General features: G+C 49.7%; 1 protein-coding gene across 5 annotated transcripts in view; it reads right to left on the bottom strand.

Moving 5' to 3' along the window:
- Positions 1–18,772, bottom strand: part of CTNNBIP1 (catenin beta interacting protein 1) — a 62,116-nt gene extending 43,344 nt beyond the window's left edge. For 2 of the 5 annotated variants that reach the window (XM_063805097.1, XM_063805102.1), the window contains exon 1: positions 18,485–18,745. The gene's annotated coding sequence lies outside the window, so the exon portion shown is untranslated. Of the gene's footprint in view, positions 1–18,484 lie in introns of all 5 variants that reach the window. The other 3 variants (XM_001168482.7, XM_003307799.7, XM_063805106.1) reach the window with 3 other exon arrangements.
- Between the last annotated feature and the right edge of the window lie 1,799 nt (positions 18,773–20,571).

The raw sequence follows: 20,571 nt of genomic DNA, 5'->3' as shown, positions 1-20,571 counted from the left end.
AACGCTTCCCAATCAAACTCATCGGAAAATAAGTTTTGTTGGGCACAGTGGCAAATGCCTGTAATCCCAGCACTTTGGGAGACTGAGGTAGGAGAATTGCTTGAGGCCTGGACTTCAAAACCAGCCTGGGCAATAAAGTAAGACCCCATCTCTTTAAATTTTTTTTTTTTTTTTTTTTTTTTTGGAGATGGGGTCTCGCTCTTTCCCTCTGTCGCCCAGGCTGGAGTGCAGTGGCGCAATCTCGGTTCACTGCAACCTCTGCCTTCCAGTCTCAAGTGATTCTCCTGCCTCGGCCTCCCGAGTAGTTGGGACTACAGGTGCGTGCCACCATGTCCAGCTAATTTTATTTTGTATTTTTAGTAGGGACAGGGTTTTGCCATGTTGGCCAGGCTGGTCTCAAAATCCTGACCTCATGTGATCTGCCTGCCTCAGCCTCCCAAAGTGCTGGCATTATAGACACGAGCCACTGAGCCTGGCTTCTACAAAAAATCTTTAAAAGATTAGCTGGGTGCAGCCCGGGCGCGGTGCCTCACGCCTCTAATCCCAGCACTTTGGGAAGCTGAGGTGGGCGGATCATGAGGTCAGGAGATCAAGACCATCCTGGCTAACACGGTGAAACCCCGTCTCTACTAAAAATACAAAAAATTAGCCAGGCGTGGTGGTGGGCGCCTGTGGTCCCAGCTACTCAGGAGGCTGAGGCAGGAGAATGGCGTGAACCCGGGAGGCGGAGCTTGCAGTGAGCTGAGATTGCGCCACTGCATTCCAGCCTGGGGGACAGAGCCAGACTCCGTCTAAAAAAAAAAAAAAAAAATTAGCTGGGTGTGCAGTGGCTTGCACCTGTAGGCCCAGTTACTTGGGAGGCTGAGGTGGGAGGATCCCAAGAGCCCAGGAGTCTGAGGTTGCAGTGAGCTATGATCACACCACTGCACCCCAGCCTGGGCAACAGAGCGAGACTGTCTCAAAAAAAAAAAAGAAAAGAAGTTTTAAGGCCACTGCCTCTTTCCAACAGGCTGTCAGCATAAAGGTATGTGTTAATTTGCATAAAGATATAGGTGTATCTGTTTACTTCGCAAATACACCCATCTGTGCTACAGAGGCCAGGGTTCCTGGCTCCACGCATCACATGAGCCACACTGCCTGCTTGTTTGGGTGATTGCTTCTGCTCTACTAAGCAGGAGGCGACCTTCCTGATCCTTTCCCCTCCAGCTACCTCGGAACAAAACATAATCCAAGGAAGGAGGAAACCTCCCCCTAAGAGGCTGTTGAGGACTCAGTTTCCTTCCTCTCCAAATGTTTAACAAGCCAATAATCAAAATCAACAATGCTTTAAACAAAGACCCCTTCAGAATCTCCCATGTGTTTATCCCATTAACTTACTGTGGGAAACGGTATCGGGACAAAAACTCCTGATGGGTCACAAGGCCTTGTCCAGTCTGAAGGCAAGGACAGTGGCAGCTGGAGCTGAAGGGAAGGAAGATCAGAAAAGATGCACTTGCTCCAGAAGAGGGGAAAATACAGCACCTGATACAATAGGAATCCACCCACAAACCCTGGAGGGTTTGTTCAAGGTTAAAGCCACCACAGACAAGCTCAGGAGAGTAGCCACAGGGGCGGCCAGTGTAAAGTGTCCAAGAAACTGTCCGTAGTCACAATGGGCGCAGGCATGAACACCCAGATCTGGGCACACCCTGGCAAACTAGCTCAGGAGACGAACCACCAGCACCCATTTGTAATGACATTCCCTTTCCCAAAGCCACGAAACTGTTAGTCACCAAACCACAGAAAGGAAGCAGAAGCTTCTGGCAAAACTGGTCTGTTAAGAGCTCCCCTGGCAAAAAGACTCCAGTTTTTCCAGGCCAACGACTCACCCAAGACTGTTACATTTTACAAAATGAAACCCAGGAGTCTTTACAAGCCCATATCCAAAGAATGTAAGCAGGACCTGCCCTCCTGCAAAAACTCTCCATTGAGAGGAAAAAGCTTATCTCAAGGGTCACTGGAAGAGGGTTAATTACACGACACATTAATTTGATGATTAAGATGATTTCTGAGGATTAAGACTTTGTTTAAGTCCCAGAGAACAAAACTTCCTTGCAAATTTCCTTGGAGCACATAATGCAATGTTAAAAAACAAAAACAAAACCAAAAAAGGCATCAACGCACAGGACAAAGCATGCTAGGTCTTACCTGCTTCTAGAAAAGTCACTGAAGTCTGCCAGAAAGACACTAATCATAAAAACTTCCAAGTCCGAAAAAAGAATAACTCACCCAAAAAGAAGTTCCTAAGAGAGAGGGAAACTGACTATTGCACATGCTGTAAAAGGACAAAGAAACCAGAAATCCAGGACAATAACCCAGGAGGGCCAGGGCAACCAAAGGACCTGCAATCAAAATCAATTCCAGATGGAACAAAGTTGTTGTTTTTTTTTTCTTCCTCCTCACCTTTTTCTTTTGAAAAATTCCAAAGCCACGGAAGAGCTAAAAGAACAGTACAAGAACATCCACATACCTTGCCCCTGGAGTCCCACTGTTCACATTTTGCTATATATGTTTTATGGCTCTGTGCTGTGGGTATATGTCAAGGTACACGCACACTGCTGCTTTTCCTGAACCATCTGAAAGTCAATTGCAGAGATCATGATACTTGGCTAATGCCTCAGCACAGATCTCCTAAGGCCACTCTCCTACATAACCACAATATCATTAACACCCCAAGGAATTCTTGTTTGTTTGGTTTTGTTTTTTGAAACAGTGTCTCGCTCTGTCACATAGGGTGGAGTGCAGTGGTGCGATCACAGCTCACTGCAGCCTCAACATCCAGGGCTCAAGTGATCCTCCCCCGTCAGCCTCCTGAGTAGCTAGGATTAGAGGTGTGCACAACCACACTCAACTGCTTTTTTTCTTTTTCCTTTTCTTTTGTGAGACAGGGTCTCACCCTGTCACCCAGGCTGGAGTGTAGTGGTGCAATCTCAGCTCACTGCAACCTCCACCTCCCAGGCTTAAGCGATCCTCCCACCTCAGCCTCCCAAATAGCTAGGCCTGCAGGCATGCACCACTATGCCCAGCTAATTTTTATAGTTTTTGTAGAAATGGGGTTTCACCATGTTGCCCAGGCTAGTTTTGTTTTTTGTTTGAGACAGAGTCTCGCTCTGTCACCCAAGCTGGAGTGCAGTGGTGTGATCTCTGCTCACTGCAATTTCCGCCTCCCGGGTTCAAGAGATTCTCCTGCCTCAGCCTCCTGACTAGCTAGGATCACAAGTGTGACTGCCATGCCTGGCTATTTTTTTTTTTTTTTTTTTTTTTTTTTGAGACAGAGTCTCACTCTGTCCCTCAGGCTGGAGTGCAGTGGTGCAATCTCGGCTCACTGCAAGCTCTGCTTCCCAGGTTCACACCATTCTCCTGCCTCAGCCTCCCAAGGAGCTGGGACTACAGACGCCCACCACCATGCCCTGCTAATTTTTTGTATTTTTAGTAGAGACAGGGTTTCACCGTGTTAGCCAAGATGGTCTCGATCTCCTGACCTCATGATACGCCCGCCTCAGCCTCCCAAAGTGCTGGGATTACAGGCATGAGCCACTGCACCCAGCTTGTTTTGTTTTTGAGACAGTCTTACTCTGTCACCCACGCTGGAATGTAATGGCACAATTGCAACTCACTGCAACCTCCGCCTCCTGGGTTCCAGCGATTCTCCCACCTCAGCCTCCCAAGTAGCTGGGATTATAGGCACCCACCACCATGCCCAGCTAATTTTTGTATTGCAGTTGAGATGGGGTTTTGCCATGTTGGGCAGGCTGGTCTTGAACTCCTGACTTCACGTGATCCGCCCGCCTCAGCCTCCCAAAGTGCTGGGATTACAGGCGTGAGCCACCACGCCTAGCCTAGTTTTGTTCTGTTTTGAGATGGAGTCTTGCTCTGTCGCCAGGCTAGAGTGCAGTGGCACGATCTCGGCTCACTGCAACCTCCGCCTCCCGGGTTCAAGCGATTCCATTGCCTCAGTCTCTCGAGCAGCTGGGACTATAGGTGCACGCCACCATGCCCAGCTAATTTTTTGTATTTTTAGTAGAGACAGGATTTCACCATGTTGGCCAGGCTGGTCTCTCGAACTCCTGACCTCGTGATCCACTCGCCTTGGCCTCCCAAAGTGCTAGGATTACAGGCATGAGCCACCACACCTGGCCTTGTTTCATTTTTTAAGAGATGGGACTTGCTATGTTGCCCAGGCTGGTCTTGAACTCCTGGCCTCAAGCAATCCTCCTGCCTCTGCCTCCAAAAGTGCTGGGATTACAGGTGTGAGCCACCACGCCCGACCTTCCCAAGGAATTTAATATTGACCTAGTAGTATCTTTGATATTCACCCCATATCCAAATTTCCCCAATTCCCCCTCCCCCTCAATTTGGCCTTCACTTGTGTTTAATCCAGGACTGGATCAAGGATCTCAGTTGCATTTGGTTCCCATGCTCTTCAACCTACTTAATCTAGAGTGGTTTAGCAGCTTTTCTTTGTTTATCAGGATATTAACATTTTTTAGAGTCCAGGACCCTTGTCTTTAGGATGTTCCACAATCTGGATTTGGCCAATTGTTCCTTAAACACTTTCACAAGAAATTATGTATCTGATGTATCAGTGTTCCATTAGAAGTGCATAATGCCAGTTTGCCCCAATTCTGGTGATGCTGGCTTTGATACCTTGGATATGGATCAAAGTTTTAATGTATAAAACATGGAGTGAATGTGTTAGACGAAAACACAGGCAAAGAAAACAGTGCGAGAAGAAAATATGAAATGAAACCTAGAAGTCAGCCGGGTGCAGTGGCTCATGCCTGCAATCCCAGCACTTTGAGACACAAAGGCAGGCAGATCACCTGAGGTCAGGAGTTCGAGAGTAGCCTGGCCAACATGGTGAAACCCCGTCTCTACTAAAAATATAAAAATTAGGCCGGCCATGGTGGCTCACGCTTCTAATCCCAGGATTTTGGGAGGCCGAGGTGGGCAGATCACAAGGTCAGGAGTTCAAGACCAGCCTGACTAACATGGTAAAACCCCGTCTCTACTAAAAAATACAAAAATTGGCCGGGTGCGGCGGCTCACGCCTTTAATCCCAGCACTTTGAGAGACCAAGGTGGGCGGATCATGAGGTCAGGAGTTCGAGACCAGCCTGGCCAAAATGGTGAAACCCCATTTCTACTAAAAATACAGAAATTAGCCAGGCATGGTGGCACGTGCCTGTAGTCCCAGCTACTCAGGAGGCTGAGGCAGAAGAATCAATGGAACCCGGGAGGCCAAGGTTGCAGTGAGCCGAGATCGTGCCACTGCACTCCAGCCTGGGCGACAGAGTGAGATTCTGTCTCAAACAAACCAAAAAAAAAAAAGAAAATTAGCCGGGCATGGTGGCGCGCGCCTGTAATCCCAGCTACTCAGGAGGCTGAGGCAAGAGAATCGCTTGAACACGGAAGGAGGAGTTGCAATGAGCCAAGATCACATCACTGCATTGCACTCCAGCCTGGGAGACAAAGCGAGACTCTGTCTCAAAAACAAACAAACAAACAAAAAACGTGGCCAGGCACGGTGGCTCAGGCCTGTAATCCCAGCACTTTGGGAGGCCAAGGCGGGCGGATCACGAGGTCAGGAGATCGAGACCATCCTGGCTAACATGGTGAAACCCCGTCTCTACTAAAAATACAAAAAATTAGCCAGATGTGGTGGCGGGCGCCTGTAGTCCCAGCCACTCAGGAGGCTGAGGCAGGACAATGGCATGAGCCCAGGAGGCAGAGCTTGCAGTGAGCTGAGATCACTCCACTGCACTCTAGCCTGGGCCACAGAGCGAGACTCCGCCTCAAAAAACAAAAACAAAAACAAAAACAAAAACAAAACAAAACAAAAAAAATGAGAATTAGCCAGGCATGGTGGCGCGTGCCTGTAATCCCAGCTACTCAGGAGGCTGAGGCAAGAGAATTGCTTGAACCCAGGAGGCGGAGGTTGCAGTGAGCCGAGATCCTGCTATTGCACTCCAGCCTGGGCGACAGAGCAAGACTCCGTTTCAAAAAAAAAAAATTAGCCAAGCGTGGTGGCAGCCACCTGTAATCCCAGTGACTCAGGTGGCTGAGGCAGGAGAATCACTTGAAGCTGGAAGGTGGAGGTTGCAGTGAGCTGAGATCGTGCCACTGTATTCCAGCCTGTGTGAAGAGTGAGACTCCGTCTCAAAAAATAAAAGAAATAAAAAAATTTGGCCGGATGCGGTGGCTCACGCCTGTAATCCCAGCACTTTGGGAGGCCGAGGTGGGCGGATCACAAGGTCAGGAGTTCAAGACCAGCCTGGCCAATAGGGCGAAACCCCGTCTCTACTAAAAAATACAAAAATTAGCCGGGCGTGCTGGCACACGCCTGTAGTCCCAGCTACTCAGGAGGCTGAGGCAGGAGAATCGCTTGAACCCAGAAGGCAGAGGATGCAGTGAGCTGAGATCGCACCACTGAACTCCAGTCTGGATAACAGAGTGAGACTCTGTCTCAGCAAAAAAATAAATAAATAAAATAAATAAAAAAATTTAAAAAGAAACCTAGAAGTCATAAAATATTTAAAAATCTGATTACATAAAAATCAAAAACTCTGCATGAAAAAATATATAATTAAAAGAACAGTGGGCCGGGCACAGTGGCTTATGCCTGTAATCCTAGCACTTTGGGAGGCCAAGGTGGGCGCATCACGAGGTCAGGAGATCGAGACCATCCTGGCCAACGTGGTGAAACCCCGTCTCTGCTAAAAATACAAAAATTATCTGGGTGTGGTGGCAGGTGCCTGTAATCCCAGCTACTCAGGAGGCTGAGGCACAAGAATCTGTGGAACCTGGGAGTCGGAGGTTGCAGTGAGCCAAGATCGTGCCACTGCACTACAGCCTGGCAACACAGCGAGACTGTGTCTCAAAAGGGAAAAAAAAAAAAAAAAAAAAAAGAACAGTGACAAATTGGCGAAAATATGTATAACACATATCACAGCCATAGGACAAATTTCCTTAATATATAAAAAAAAGTGTAAGTCAATAAGAAAAAGACTGTAAACCTAAAAAAGAAATGGGCAAACAATACACAGTTGTCCCTCAGTATCCATTGGGGATTGGCTCCAGGACCCCTAAACAGAAACCAAAATCCACAGATGCTCTAGTCCCTTATATAAAGTGACACAGTATTTGCATGTAACCTATGCACATCCTGCCATATACTTTAAATCATCTCTAGATTATTCATAGTACCTGATAAATGTAAATACTATGTAAATAGTTATACTATATTGGTTTTTTATTTGTATTATTTGTTATTGTATTGTTATATTTTGGTTTTTCCCTGAATATTTTTTGAATTTAATTTCATTTTATTTTTTGGTATTTAAAAAAAATTTTTTACTTCCATAGGTTTTTGGGGAACAGGTGGTGTTTGGTTACATGAGTAAGTTCTTTAGCAGTGATTCATGAGAATTTTTCCTGAATATTTTTCTGGTTGGTTTAATCCACAGATGGGGAACCTGAGGATATGGAAGGCTGACTAAGAGATGGTTCATAAGCGGCCTTAAAAATATAAAATGAGGCCGGGCACGGTGGCTCACGCCTGTGATCCCAGCACTTTGGGAGGCCAAGGCAGGCAGATCACCTAAGATCAGGAGTTCAAGACCAGCCTGGCCAACATGGTGAAACCCCATCTCTACTAAAAATACAAAAATTAGCTGGGTGTGGTGGCATGCACCTGTAATGCCAGCTACCCAGGAGGCTGAGGCAGGAGAATCGCTGGAACCTGGGAGGCACAGGCTGCAGTGAGCCGAGATGGCACCAATGCACTCCAGCCTGGGCGACAGAACAAGACTCCATCTCAAAAAAAAAAAAAAAAAAAAGACAGGCGCAGTGCCTCACGCCTGTAATCCCAGCACTTTGGGAGGCCGAGGTGGGTAGGTCACAAGGTCAGGAGATCAAGGCTATCTTGGCCAACATGGTGAAACCCCATCTCTACTAAAATACAAAAAATTAGCCGGGCATGGTGACGCATGGCTGTAATCCCAGCTACCTGGGGGGCTGAGGCAAGGGAATCACTTGAACCCGGGAGGCGGAGGTTGCAGTGAGCCGAGATCATGCCACTGCACTCCAGCCTGGCGACAGAGCAAGACTCCGTCTCAAAAAAAGAAAGAAAGAAAGAAAGAAATGGCTGTGCATGTGGCTCACGCCTGTAATCCCAGAACTTTGGGAGGCCGAGGTGGGTGGATCACCTGAGGTCAGGGGTTCGAGACCAGCCTAGCCAACATGGCAAAGCCCCACCTTTACTAAACCTACAAAAATTAGCTGAGCCTGGTGGCACATGCCTGTAATCCCAGGTACTCGGGAGGCTGAGGCAGGAGAATCCCTTGAACCCAGGAGGCAGAGGTTGAAGTGAGGCAAGATTGCACCACTACACTCCAGCCTGGACGACAAGACTCCGTCTCAAGAAAGAAAAAAAAACAATCAATAGAATGCCATTAAAATGAGTGAGGTGGAGGCCGGGTGCTGTGGCTCACGCTTGTAATCCCAGCACTTTGGAAGGCCGAGGCGAGCAGATCACAAGATTGAGACCATCCTAGCTAACAAGGTGAAACCCCATCTCTACTAAAAATACAAAAAATTAGCACAGCATGGTGGCATGTGCTTGTGGTCCCAACTACTTGGGAGGCCGAGATGGGAGGATCACTTGAGCCTGGGAGGTTGAGGCTGTGATCACGGTGAGCTGTGATCGTGTCACCACACTCCAGCCTGGGCGAATGATGTTTTTAAATGAAGTGGAATGCGGTCAGATGAGAATGAAAGAACACCCTTCATCTGAGTGCTCTTGCCAGTGCAGTGCGGTGCCTGACGCTAAGCACTTCAATCTCCACTGTCACCACTCATGGACCTAACAGGCCACTCCTCTTTAGAGATTAGGAAGTGAGAGTGGGAAGCCAGCACCCAAAGCAAACACAAGGCAAACGGGCACACGTGACCCCTTGTGCCAGCAGCAGCAGACCTCAGGAGGGAGGAAGGAGCCAGGTCTCTGCACTGCTCCGGCTGCCTGAGCTCCCTTACATCCCACCACAAACTCTGGAAGACTGCTCTGTGCAGGAAAGCAGAACTGGGGGCCAGCTTGCTTGCCTGTAAGCCCCACCATGTCTTCCAAAAAATCACCAGCACCTCATCTTCCTGCAACTCCAGCGATCGGCCAGAGGAAGGCTATGTGCCCCTGGAGGCTGTGGGCAGTGCCAACAGTATTAACACACACAGAGGGAGAAGGACCTTCTGCCCTCCAGAAGCCGAGTGTGAGCACACGCTCAGGAACAGGCTCACAGGGCCTAGCCAGAGCTGACCTTGGCAGGTACTTTTGCTCCCTTCTTGGTAAGTAAAATGGGATTATTCAGGGGCTCAGACCCACCACTTCACCAGCTTAAGTGCTACCAGTACTAACAGCTTCCCGTATTTAAATCATACCCCAGGCCCCTCCCCAACACACAAAAAAGAAATGTAAAATTACAGAGAAGCATTAAAATGTCATCTACCTGGAAAGAATAACAGAAACCTAGAAGTTCAGAAACAGGTCTCATTTCATATTCCTGCAGCAGAAGGATATTTAGGATATTTGGCAAGGGTGCAAGTCAGGGTCAGGATGGGTCTCTGGGAAGCCAGGGCTGCCTGAGGCAGGTGGCTGTGAGGCCTGTCTGGGCAGGGAGGTCAAGGCTAAGTATCTCCTTGGAAACTGGTCCAAGGTTTGCTTGGTGATTGATCAGGAAGAACAGGGGTGGGGCCCATATTATGTGAGGTGTTTGATCCACAAGGGATCCTGATCTTTGCAGGAAGCCTTGCTGGTGGAATCTAGGACTTCAGGGGTGGTAACTTCATCTGCCCTGGGGTGGTTATTCGGTTCAGGTCAAGGACATTGACCACAGGATTCCAGCAGCAGAAAACATGTGGGTTAGACACTTGGGTGCTACTCGGGCCTGAAAAAAACACCTTAATTGGAGCTGGCTCTCAAAGCCTCCTCCCCAGCTCTCCATGTGGGAGAGGATATGGAAGTGGGTCACAATCTTCTAGCTGAAACAGCGTCACTGCGGGCTCCAATCACACTTGAAGATGTCCAGGTGCACTGAGTGACCTGGCCTCCTCGCTGTGCAGGCCTTGCCCTCCTAATGAGATGCTGGATGCTGCTGCCCCGCCCCTCAGCTTGAAGGGCCAGTTGATTAGCACCGGGAGTGCCACATACAGTGACAAGGGCTGGTGAAAATAACATCGCACAAGGATATGCCTCGCTGTCCTGGCACCCTCCTCTCACTCCAAATGTGAGTGGCTGCCTCTGCCAGCCCTTTGCCCTCTCTACCCAGCCCTGGCTGGAGGGAGAGAGGAACACTGTGTGCTTTCACATGAACTGCTTGCTAGACCTCCCTGACCTTGGTCTTTGAAGAGAGCTGAAGGCCTGGTGCTTGGGGAAGAAAGAACCCTGCCCCCACTCTAATCTGTATATATTGACCCAAAATGGGGGCCAGAGGACATAGGTGTCCATGTGCATCAGTTCCCCCAGGAACCCCATGAGCACTGTGGAGAGCCCGCCTGCCACCATATGCCTGCTTTCCAAAGTTGGCAGCGAGAGACGTGTCGGGCAGGAAGAGAACTCTGCAGAGACAAGGTCTGGCGCCTGTTACATAAGAAGTGCACCGTGTTAATGGCAGAACTTCAAAATCCACAGCCCCAAGCAAAAACTTTGAAAAGAAATCCTCAATATGAGCATTTCTCCCTGACTGAAACTCAAGTTAACAGTCAAAGGGTTAAGGCTTTAAGTGGGAAGGGAGTTCTTGCTAACCATGGCTCCTGAGGTGTGCACTGTTTCTCAAGATGTCCATACCAAGTACAGCTTTTGTTACAGGACACGGAAGGGCTCTAATTGTTTAACTCTTCCCTTGCTCTTCTGGAAAGCCAACCCAGCCCCCCACCTTAATGTCCACTCAGGGCAGGTAGCCACTGGGGCCAGTGTGCATCTGGAGATCATGTCCTGACTCTCCTCCTAAGAGTTCAAAGCACTCTCATCAAATCATTCTTTCTTCATTCACACGATCCCAACTATATAATAAGCCTTTTGGTCCTAGACTAAGAGCTTGGTATGGGGAAGAACTTTTTTTTTTTCTTTTTTTTTGAGACAGAGTCTCACTCTATTGCCCAGGCTGGAGTGCAATGGTGCAACCTCAGCTCACTGCAACCTCCGCCTCCAGCGTTCAAGCAATTCTCCTGCCTCAGCCTCCCGAGTAGCTGGGACTACAGGTGCGTACCACCACGCCAGGCTAATTTTTTGTATTTTTAGTAAAGACGGGGTTTCACCATGTTAGCCAAGATGGTCTCAATCTCCTGACCTCGTGATCCGCCTGCCTTGGCCTCCCAAAGTGCTGGGATTACAGGCGTGAGCCACCATGCCCGGCTGGGGAATAACTATTTTTGTCCTGCTTGCCACGATATTCCTAGTACCTATGATGGTGTCCAGATTGTAATAAAGCCTTAATAAATATTTGTTAATTGAATCAATGAGTCATTAGAAGGAAGGAGGGGAGGGAGGGAGGAGTAATGGAAGACAACCACCACTTCTTGGTGTCTCTGTGATCCTGGCTTATAAAAAACATCAGAACCAAGATTAGAAACCAAGCCCTTTAACTCCCTCTTGGCCCTGCCATTGGGGGTCCTCAATCATGTTATGATGCACAGAACACATACCTGTTTACAGAAGTTTCTACACTACAACACAACCATGAAAAATGGAGCCACAGGTATGACCCTCAATCCTTAAGAAACTTCAAAAGGGGAGAACAATGTTTTTGTCCAGCTATTCCCCCACAGAAGGACACCCTTCCCTCTGGGGACTGTTGTCTTTCCCTTTTTAACAAGGCTTCATGGAAGACCAGAGCATAATAGGTCTTTAATAACTGAGTATAACAGTAGTTGGTGCTCAGTTCCCTTTCATAAAAGAAGTTCAAAAGCACTTTGGCCCAAACACCACCATGCCCCTGGGAACTACGAAGGTACAAGTATCATTATCCCCATTTACAGTCAGGGAAAGTAAAGCAAAGGGAGGTTACTTAGCTTGCCCAGGGTCAGACAAGACAGGGAAAGGGCCTAGGATTCAAACCCTTTGGAGCAGCCAGCAAGTTAACTCTGACTACCCTAAGAGTATCACCTACATTGGGCTTAAGGGAGACTTTTCTTTCTTCTCTATGGCTTCTGCTGAGAATCAGTATATGACATGGTGCTCAGAGCTCTGCCTGGGAGTCATACTGCCTGGTTTGAATCTGATTCTGTTCCCAACTAGCTCGACCTCAAACACTTTACTTAACTTTTCTAGGCCTCAGCTTCTTAACATACAAAATGGTAATAATGGTACGTATCTCAAAAACCGTGAGGATGAAATGAGACAGTGTACGTAAAATGCCACTATCATTCACTTTCTCATTTTCTAAATGAGCACGTATCGTTCTCATAGTAAGAAAACCAGCTACATGAGAAAAAGCTTGCACCCACTCTGCGTTTAGCTTTTACAAATCTACAGATGACATATGACTAGCAGGCATTTCAGATTCTGCCAATAAAATGCCCCAGGACTCTGAAAGTGACCTGCAACACAAGCGTCCTATTTGATTCCCACTAACTTGTGTTGGTCTCTCAAGGTTAGCAGAGCAAGTGGCATCGTGGACAACAACTGATGGGAGGACCAAAAAGGGATCTGAAAAGCTGGCCAATGGCACCCAGTCTAAAGAGTCCCACTCTGGATTCCTGGTGAGTGGAGCCCCTGGGTTTGAAATGCCATTTCTCTCAGCGCTCTGCTGAGTTACCCAACTCCGCTCAGCCCAGATGAAAGACAACCAATGCTTTCTAGATACCACTGTGTTCCTGATCAAGTAATCAAACAGGAGATGGTCAGAGTTGCCAGTGTGGCCCAACCCTCTATAGAGGGGCCTGGTGATGGCAGGGACTGGCAGAGAAGTAGGGATAGGGTGGGGGTAGGAAAGCTGTCCAGTCAATCTTGGTATACTCTCAACAAAGAAACAGTGATATATATGTATGTGTGTCTCTGATGCATTTATGAAGAATGGCTGCAAAACTCCAAGACTACTTAAGAGTCACTGCCAAGATAAGAAGCTTTAACTCACACAGAGAGGAGCAGAGAACACAGACATTCCACTGTAGACGACAAGCTGCTAAGCACTGGCAACATTCATTCATTCAACTCAAGAAATGTTTACTGATGACTTAGGGACTCGGAAAAAAGGAAGCTCAATAAAATGCAGGACACGCAGACACACATACCAGGACTGTCATCAACCTAGCTGATGCTTCCCTCATCTTCAGGGGACCAGGCCAGAGAAATAAGGAACCTGATGGGAAGAAACTCAATACTCTGGCTGGCCTCAAAAACCTCCCAGGACAAGGAGAGCCTATTCCAGCCGCTCTTCGTAATGTCCTGTTCTGTCTTTTAGTGTGGACTCAAATATTCTCCTAGACCCCAGGAAAAGTTCCCATGCAGTGACTTCCCACTGTTCAGAATTCAAAAGTAAAATCCAAACTCCTAACCACAGCCACAAATTTGGCCCCTGCTGATTCATCACTAACCACACTCCAGCCCCTCTGGGTTGATCATTCTTGCAGTCCTCTCTGTCCACAAAGCTGTCCCCCTAGATCACCATCCATGTCTCCCAAAAGCCACCTTCTCAGAGCTAAAGTTATGACCCTAACCCTCATCCCATCCACTTTCCATCTTCTGTTTTATTTTCCCCCGTATCTCTTTCACCACCCTACATTCTCTTTTTTTTGAGACAGAGTCTTGCTTAGTCGCCCAGGCTGGAGGGCAGTGGCACGATCTTGGCTCACTGCAAGCTCCGCCTCCCGGGTTCACGCCATTCTCCTGCCTCAGCCTCCTGAGTAGCTGGGACTACAGGCGCCCGCCCCCATGCCCGGCTAATTTTTTTTTTTTTTTGTATTTTTAGTAGAGACGGGGTTTCACCATGTTACCCAGGATGGTCTCGATCTCCTGACCTGGTGATCCACCCGCCTCGGCCTCCCAAAGTGCTGGGATTACAAGCGTGAACCACCGTGCCTGGCCTCACCACCCTACATTCTTTTGTTGACTCGTTTATTTGTTTACTATCTGTCTCTCCCACTAGAAGATAAACTTCATAAGAGCATGCCTCTTAAAGATCTTGTTCTTGGCTATGTCCATAGCATCCGCAACAGTGCCTAGCACATAGGTGCTCAATCAGTCATTCAATTCAACAAATATTTTCAGAGTACTACAAAGTTTAGGTACTATATTATAAGAGTAGACAAAAAGAGACAAAAATCTCTGCTCTCAAAGAGCTTAAATGCTAGTGGGAGCTAAGAAGCAGATAAAAAAAGGCAAAATAATGGTTACTTCAATTTAGCATATACCAAGTGCTAGGTGGTCTTCTGAGTATCTACTAGGTATTACTTAATTTAATCCTCCCAACAACTCCATGAGGAAAGTATTACTATTGTGCATATGGGGAAACTGAGACACAGAGAGATTAAGTTACCTGCTGAAGATCATGCAGCTCCTGAAGGCAGAACCAAGATCCAAACCTGATGGTCTTGGTACAAAGTCCATGGTCTAATTAAGAGCTACACTTCAGGCCAGGCACGGTGGCTCACGCCTGTAATCCCAGCACTTTAGGAGGCCGAGGTGGGTGGATCGCCTGAGGTCAGGAGTTCGAGACCAGCCTGACCAACATGGTGAAACCCCAACTCTACTAAAAATACAAAAATTAGCCAGATGTGGTGGCACACGCCTGTAATCCCAGTTACTTGGGAGGCTGAGGCAGGAGAATCGTTTGAACCCAGGAGGCAGAGGGTTGCAGTGAGCCAAGATTGTGCTATTGCACTCCAGCCTGGGCAACAAGAGCAAAGCTCCATCTAAAAAAAAAAAAAAAAAAAAAAAAAAAAAAGAGCTACACTTCATATTTGCTGAGTGTCAAGTGACTACTTGGTCAGCACCAGCAGCAGCTGTTCCCCACAGGCAGGGATGGAGAGAGCAGATCCATCAAGGAAGGGCTGCCCTGTCATGTGAGCCCTGTGAACAAGACACTGCTGGGTTTACACTATATTGCACCCTGGATGAGGAGTCTACAAGAAGCATGGTCTGATGAAAAGACAGGGGCAGGGGCAGGAGTCTTGGTGCGATGAGATGCCCAGGCAAGTCAACCAATATTTGAAGAGTTTACATTTTGTGCAGGGCGCTGATTCAGACACTGTGGACGATGCAAAGACAAACCCAGTAGAGATTCTGGCCTCAGAAAGCTTAGAGTCACATGTGTACACATGGAGATGAAACGGGGTAGAAACTAGCAGGCATCATAAGAAAATGCATAAACTGCTATAAGATTTCAAAAGAGCCAGCTTCTAGGGGACACAGACGCTTAACCATAAAAGAAGGGGCTGGCCTGTGTAACCCCCAAGGTCCTCTCATTCTGACATGTTCTGACAGCACAGATTTGGAGCAGCATGGAGATAAGTTTTATTCTGTTTTTTGGGGAGTTTTTTTGTTTTTTGTTTTTGAGACGGAGTCTTCCTCCGTCGCCCAGGCTGGAGTGCAGTGGCATGATCTTGGCTCACTGCAACCTCCACCTCCCTGGTTCAAGCGATTCTCCTGCCTCAGCCTCCCAAGTCGCTGGGATTACAGGCACTCGCCATCATGCCCAGCTGATTTTTGTATTTTTAGTAGAGACGGGTTTTCACCATGTTGCCCAGGCTGGTCTTGAGCTCCTGACCTCAGGTGATCCGCCCGCCTTGGCCTCCTAAAATGTTGGCATATACAGGGGTGAGCCACTGCACCTGGCCTCATTCTCATTAATAGCTCAAGTTTGTGGCCACTGAAACATTCTCCTACCTACCATGAGAACAGGCCCAATTTCCTGGTGCAACATCTTCCAACAGTGGCAGTAATGTTCCCATTTAAATAATACAACCGGATGTGGGAATGAAACCCAGTGTATTCTGCCCTCCTCCACCTCTAACTGGTTTTTAAACCCACAAACCCTCTCCAATCAAGGAGGCGGGGACCTGTTCTGTGAGCACGTTGTTATGGGACATCTAACTCTCAGTCTCCAAAGTTTTGCTTTGCAGCTCTCCCAGAGGGAACAGACTGATTCCACCTCTTCATTTCCACTGCCACTGCCCCGATCCCTCAAGCCACCATCATCTCTTGCCAGGCAGCTGCAATAGTCTGTCTCATAACTGGTATCCCTGCCTCCACCTTTGCTCCTTAGAATCCAGTCTCTACACAGTGGCCAGAACAATCTTTTGGAACAAATCAGACTTTATTCTTTCTCTGCTTAAAACCCTCCAATGGCCTCTAACTGTTCTTGGAATAAAATCCAAACTCTTTATTACGACCTACAAAATCTTTGTTTTGATCTACAGGTTCTTTTTCTCCACCCCCGCCCAAGACAGAGTTTTGCTGTTGCCCAGGCTGGAGTGCAGTGGCGCAATCTCGGCTCACCGCAACCTCCGCCTCCCAGGTTCAGGAAATTCTCCTGCCTCAGCCTCCCAAGTAGCTGGGACTACAGGTATGCACCACCACGCTCAGCTAATTTTTGTATTTTTAGTAGAGACAGGGTTTCACCATGTTGGTCAGGATGGTCTCGAACTCCTGACCTCGTGATCTGCCCGCCTTGGCCTCCCAAAGTGCTGGGATTACAGGCATGAACCACCGAGTCCGCCCTGATCCACAGATTCTTTTTTTTTTTTTTTTTTTTTGAGACAGAGTCTCGCTCTGTCGCCCAGACTGGAGTGCAGTGGCGTGACCTCAGCTCACTGCAAGTTCCACCTCCCGGGTTCACGCCATTCTCCTGCCTCAGCCTCTCCGAGTAGCTGGGACTACAGGTGCCCACCACCACGCCCAGCTAATTTTTTGTATTTGTAGTAGATATGGGGTTTCACCGTGGTCTCGATCTCCTAACCTCGTGATCCGCCCGCCTCGGCCTCCCAAAGTGCTGGGACTACAAGCGTGAGCCACCGTGCCCAGCCACAGATTCTTATATGTAATCTGGCCCCTCTCCATCTTCATAGCACTTACCACTACTGAAATTATTTTGTCCACTTGTTTGTTTACTCACTTATTGTCTGACTTCCCTCCTCTTTAAAATGTCATCTCTAAGGAGGGCAGAAACCGTGTCTGTCTTCACCACTAAAGCCCCAGTACTTGGAACGGTGCCTGGCACATAGTAAATGCTCACTACTGAATGAATGAATCTCCAACCCATAGAGGTGATTTGTATTTACAAGGGAGGACCACGAACTCCCCCAGCAAACCGTGAATGACACATTGGCATTTAACAGCCCGCACCTTTATTTATGATCCAAAGTCCTACTTTAAATCTGAGGAAGCTGCTGGTATCTCTGGACATTTTAATGGCACAAGAGATCAGTTATCACTTGGGGACACACTCCAGGAACTGGAGCCCAGTGGTTGTAGCAGGGAGCTAAGAGCCAAGGCTCCTGAGAACAGAACTTCAAGACAAACCATGACTTGCCTCCAGGTCCCTTACCCACACACCCTGTACCTCAATTTACCCAGCAGTTGGCCAGACATGTTCCTCTCAGTTCTGTGAGTGACAGGAGACAAAATAATTAACAGCTGGAGCATACTGAGATCCTCAGACAGGAGGTGGTGCAAGCCACACGTCTCATTATTCATAAAACTCTTGATTTGCGGCCAACACGGCCCCCGCCGCCTTCCCAGGGGCTAACCTGACAACAGGCACTGCTCAGACAAGTTCAGCTCACAAGGCAGAGGGAGGGATGGAGGGCCTAGCAGAGGCTGGGTGTCCAGACCTGAGTGTCTCGGTTACCAGGTTCCAAAAAAAGGAAGGTGGTTGGGGTGGGGTGATGAAAAGGAGGTGAGAGGTGCAGTTTGGGGCTCCAGGTGGTTAATTTTGCAGGTTCGTGCATACACGCCCGCCATCCAGGTGAGATATGTGCCCCCACCAGGTACCTTCCAGGAAGGCTCACCGGGGAGGGGTGGAATCGGGAGACGACAGTTCAATCAAACTACAGAGGGAGGAAGGGCGGCCCAGCGTTTAGTTTGGGGAAATATGGAGAGTAAGAGTCTCAGAGTGGGCGCAGGTGAGGGAAGAGGCAGGGGCCCAGAGGTCGGGAGGGCGGACGGGCGATGACAGGCACCCGAACGCGATGAGGTGAGCAACAAGGTGGGCGGCGCGGACACCTGTGGAGGCGACCCCCGGGCGAAGAGTGAGGGAGGCGGGAGGTGGTCTGCGGCGAGAGGCGGCCAGGCCCAGACCAGGGCGCCGCGCCGCCGGGGCAGTCAGGGGTCCGAGCGGGGTCGGGGGCGCTCTCCGCGGCCCCTCCCCGGCAGACAAAGGGCTGGCCGCTCCCCCAAGCCCCGGCGCGGCGCGGCGCGGGCCCGGGCGGTGCAGGCGCGGCCCGGCCTCGGCGCTTACCTGGGCCGCCCGACCCGGCCGGGCCGGCAGGGGCAGCGGGTCCGGGGCGCAGCGCGCGGCGGCCTGTTCCGGGGCGTGCTCAGCCCGAGCAGCCGCTGAGGCGGCGGCAGTAGCAGCAGCGGGAGCGGCCGCCTCAGCCTCCGCCTCCCGCTCCGAGAGTCACCGCGGTGGGGAGGGAGGGAGGCGCCAGGCCGCCGGGGGAGGGACCGGCGGAGGGGGCGGCATCTGGCTCCGCGCGGGCTGCTGAGGCGCGGCGGCGGCAACGCCCCGGAGGGAGGCGGGCGCGTGGGGCCGGGCGCCGGGGCGGGGCCTGCGGGCGGGGCGGGGCCCGGGGCCGCGAATTGGTTAACTCAGCCTGTGGGCGGGGCTGCGCGGTGCGGGGCGGGGCCTTGTGGCGCATGTGAACGCTCATTGGGCCCTCCTGGAAGGGGGCGAGACCAGCGGCATAGGGACGGGGCCATGCGGTGGGCGGGTGGAACCCGGCGCCGGTAGTGGGTGGCCGAGTCCGCGCTGAGAGCAAAGGGGAGGAGCGGGCCGGGGGTGAGCAGGGAAGGCGGGTTGGGCGCGAGGAGGAGGCGGTGGCCTGGAGGAGGAGCCGGGTAAGGCTGAAGCTGGCGCTGCGGTAAAGCCACTCTGCGTGTCCCTATCTGCTCCAGGAGCACAGTGTTCCGGAAAAATAATGGCCTCTCCCACACACCGGTCTGTGTTTAAAAACGGGAGCAACAAGACGGGGCAGAATCCTTGGTGAGGCCAGTTTACCCAGAACCCCGGAAAATTCTGAAATGGACGAGGTTGCAGAACATTTAGAGGCGTGGTCTTCCTGCGTCGTTGAGCTGGGAACGTTGCTACCTCTGAGCTTGGGGCCTAACCTGGGATTAACCTAGCCCAGAGAGCCCAGGGATGGGCCTCCGTAGGTCCATTAAACTCAGAAGGTCGTGTGTACTGGTAGTGAGTGCATTTTTCGGGGGAAAGGTGCCCATGATTAAAATGTTTCTACAGAAAGTCTGGCTGTATTTGGAGAGGGTACAGGGAGAAGCAGCCCATTTTAGGTAAAATGCAAATTGCTTTTAACATCCGCCTTCCTTTTAAAGGGACCTGTATCTTTAAGTGTGGTCTCATTTTCAGCAGTTTAAATTATCAGTTATACAGTGTGACACTAACCCCAATTCAGAAGCCCTCCTACCCTACTCCTCCCACAGCCTTTCTTTTTACACCTTTTCTGTACCATCCTCTTCCACTCCACATTTCTTCCCCTTCCCTATGCAAAAAGAATACGAAGTCCTTCTTTGTTTGTTTGTTTATAATATAATATCCACATTACTCTTTACTCATTTGGGTTTTTTTGTTTTTGTTTTTGAGAGGGAGTCTCGCTCTGTCGCCCAGGCTCAGGTGCAGTGGCGCGATCTTGGCTCACCGCAACCTCCGCTTCCCGGGTTCAAGCGATTCTCCTGCCTCAGCCTCCTGAGTAGATGGGATTACCGGCATGCGCCACCACTCCCGGCTAATTTTTGTATTTTTAGTAGAGACGGGTTTTCTCCATGTTGGCCAGGCTGGTCTCCAACTTCTGACCCCAAGTAGTGTGCCCGCCTCGGCCTCCCAAAATGCTAGGATTACAGGCCTGAGACACCGCGCCCGGCCTGCTCACACTTTTTCATACTTAATAGGTCCCCGGCCGGGCGCAGTGGCTCATGCCTGTAATCTCAGCACTTTGGGAGGCCGAGGCAGACAGATCACCTGAGGTCGGGAGTTGGAGACCAGCCTGACCAACATGAAGAAACCCCGTCTCTACTAAAAATACAAAAATTAGCCGGGCGTGGTGGCGCATGCCTGTAATCCCAGCTACTCAGGAGACTGAGGCAGGAAAATCGCTTGAACCCGGGAGGCGAGGGTGCAGTGAGCCGAGGTTGCGCCATTGCACTCCAGCCTGGGCAACAAGAGCGAAACTCTGTCTGGAAAAAAAAAAAAAAAAAAATTGGTCCCCAAGTGGGTTTCTCCTACAGTGTCCCCACCTTCAGTAACTGGCACCACTCTCTACCCAGTTGCTTACACCAGACACTTAAATTGTACCGTTGACACCACTCTTTCCT

Source organism: Pan troglodytes, chromosome 1 (genome assembly GCF_028858775.2).
Source record: "Pan troglodytes isolate AG18354 chromosome 1, NHGRI_mPanTro3-v2.0_pri, whole genome shotgun sequence".
Lineage (NCBI taxonomy): Eukaryota > Metazoa > Chordata > Mammalia > Primates > Hominidae > Pan > Pan troglodytes.
The sequence above is the reverse complement of the archived record's forward strand: the minus strand, read 5'-3'. Positions and strand labels throughout refer to the sequence as shown.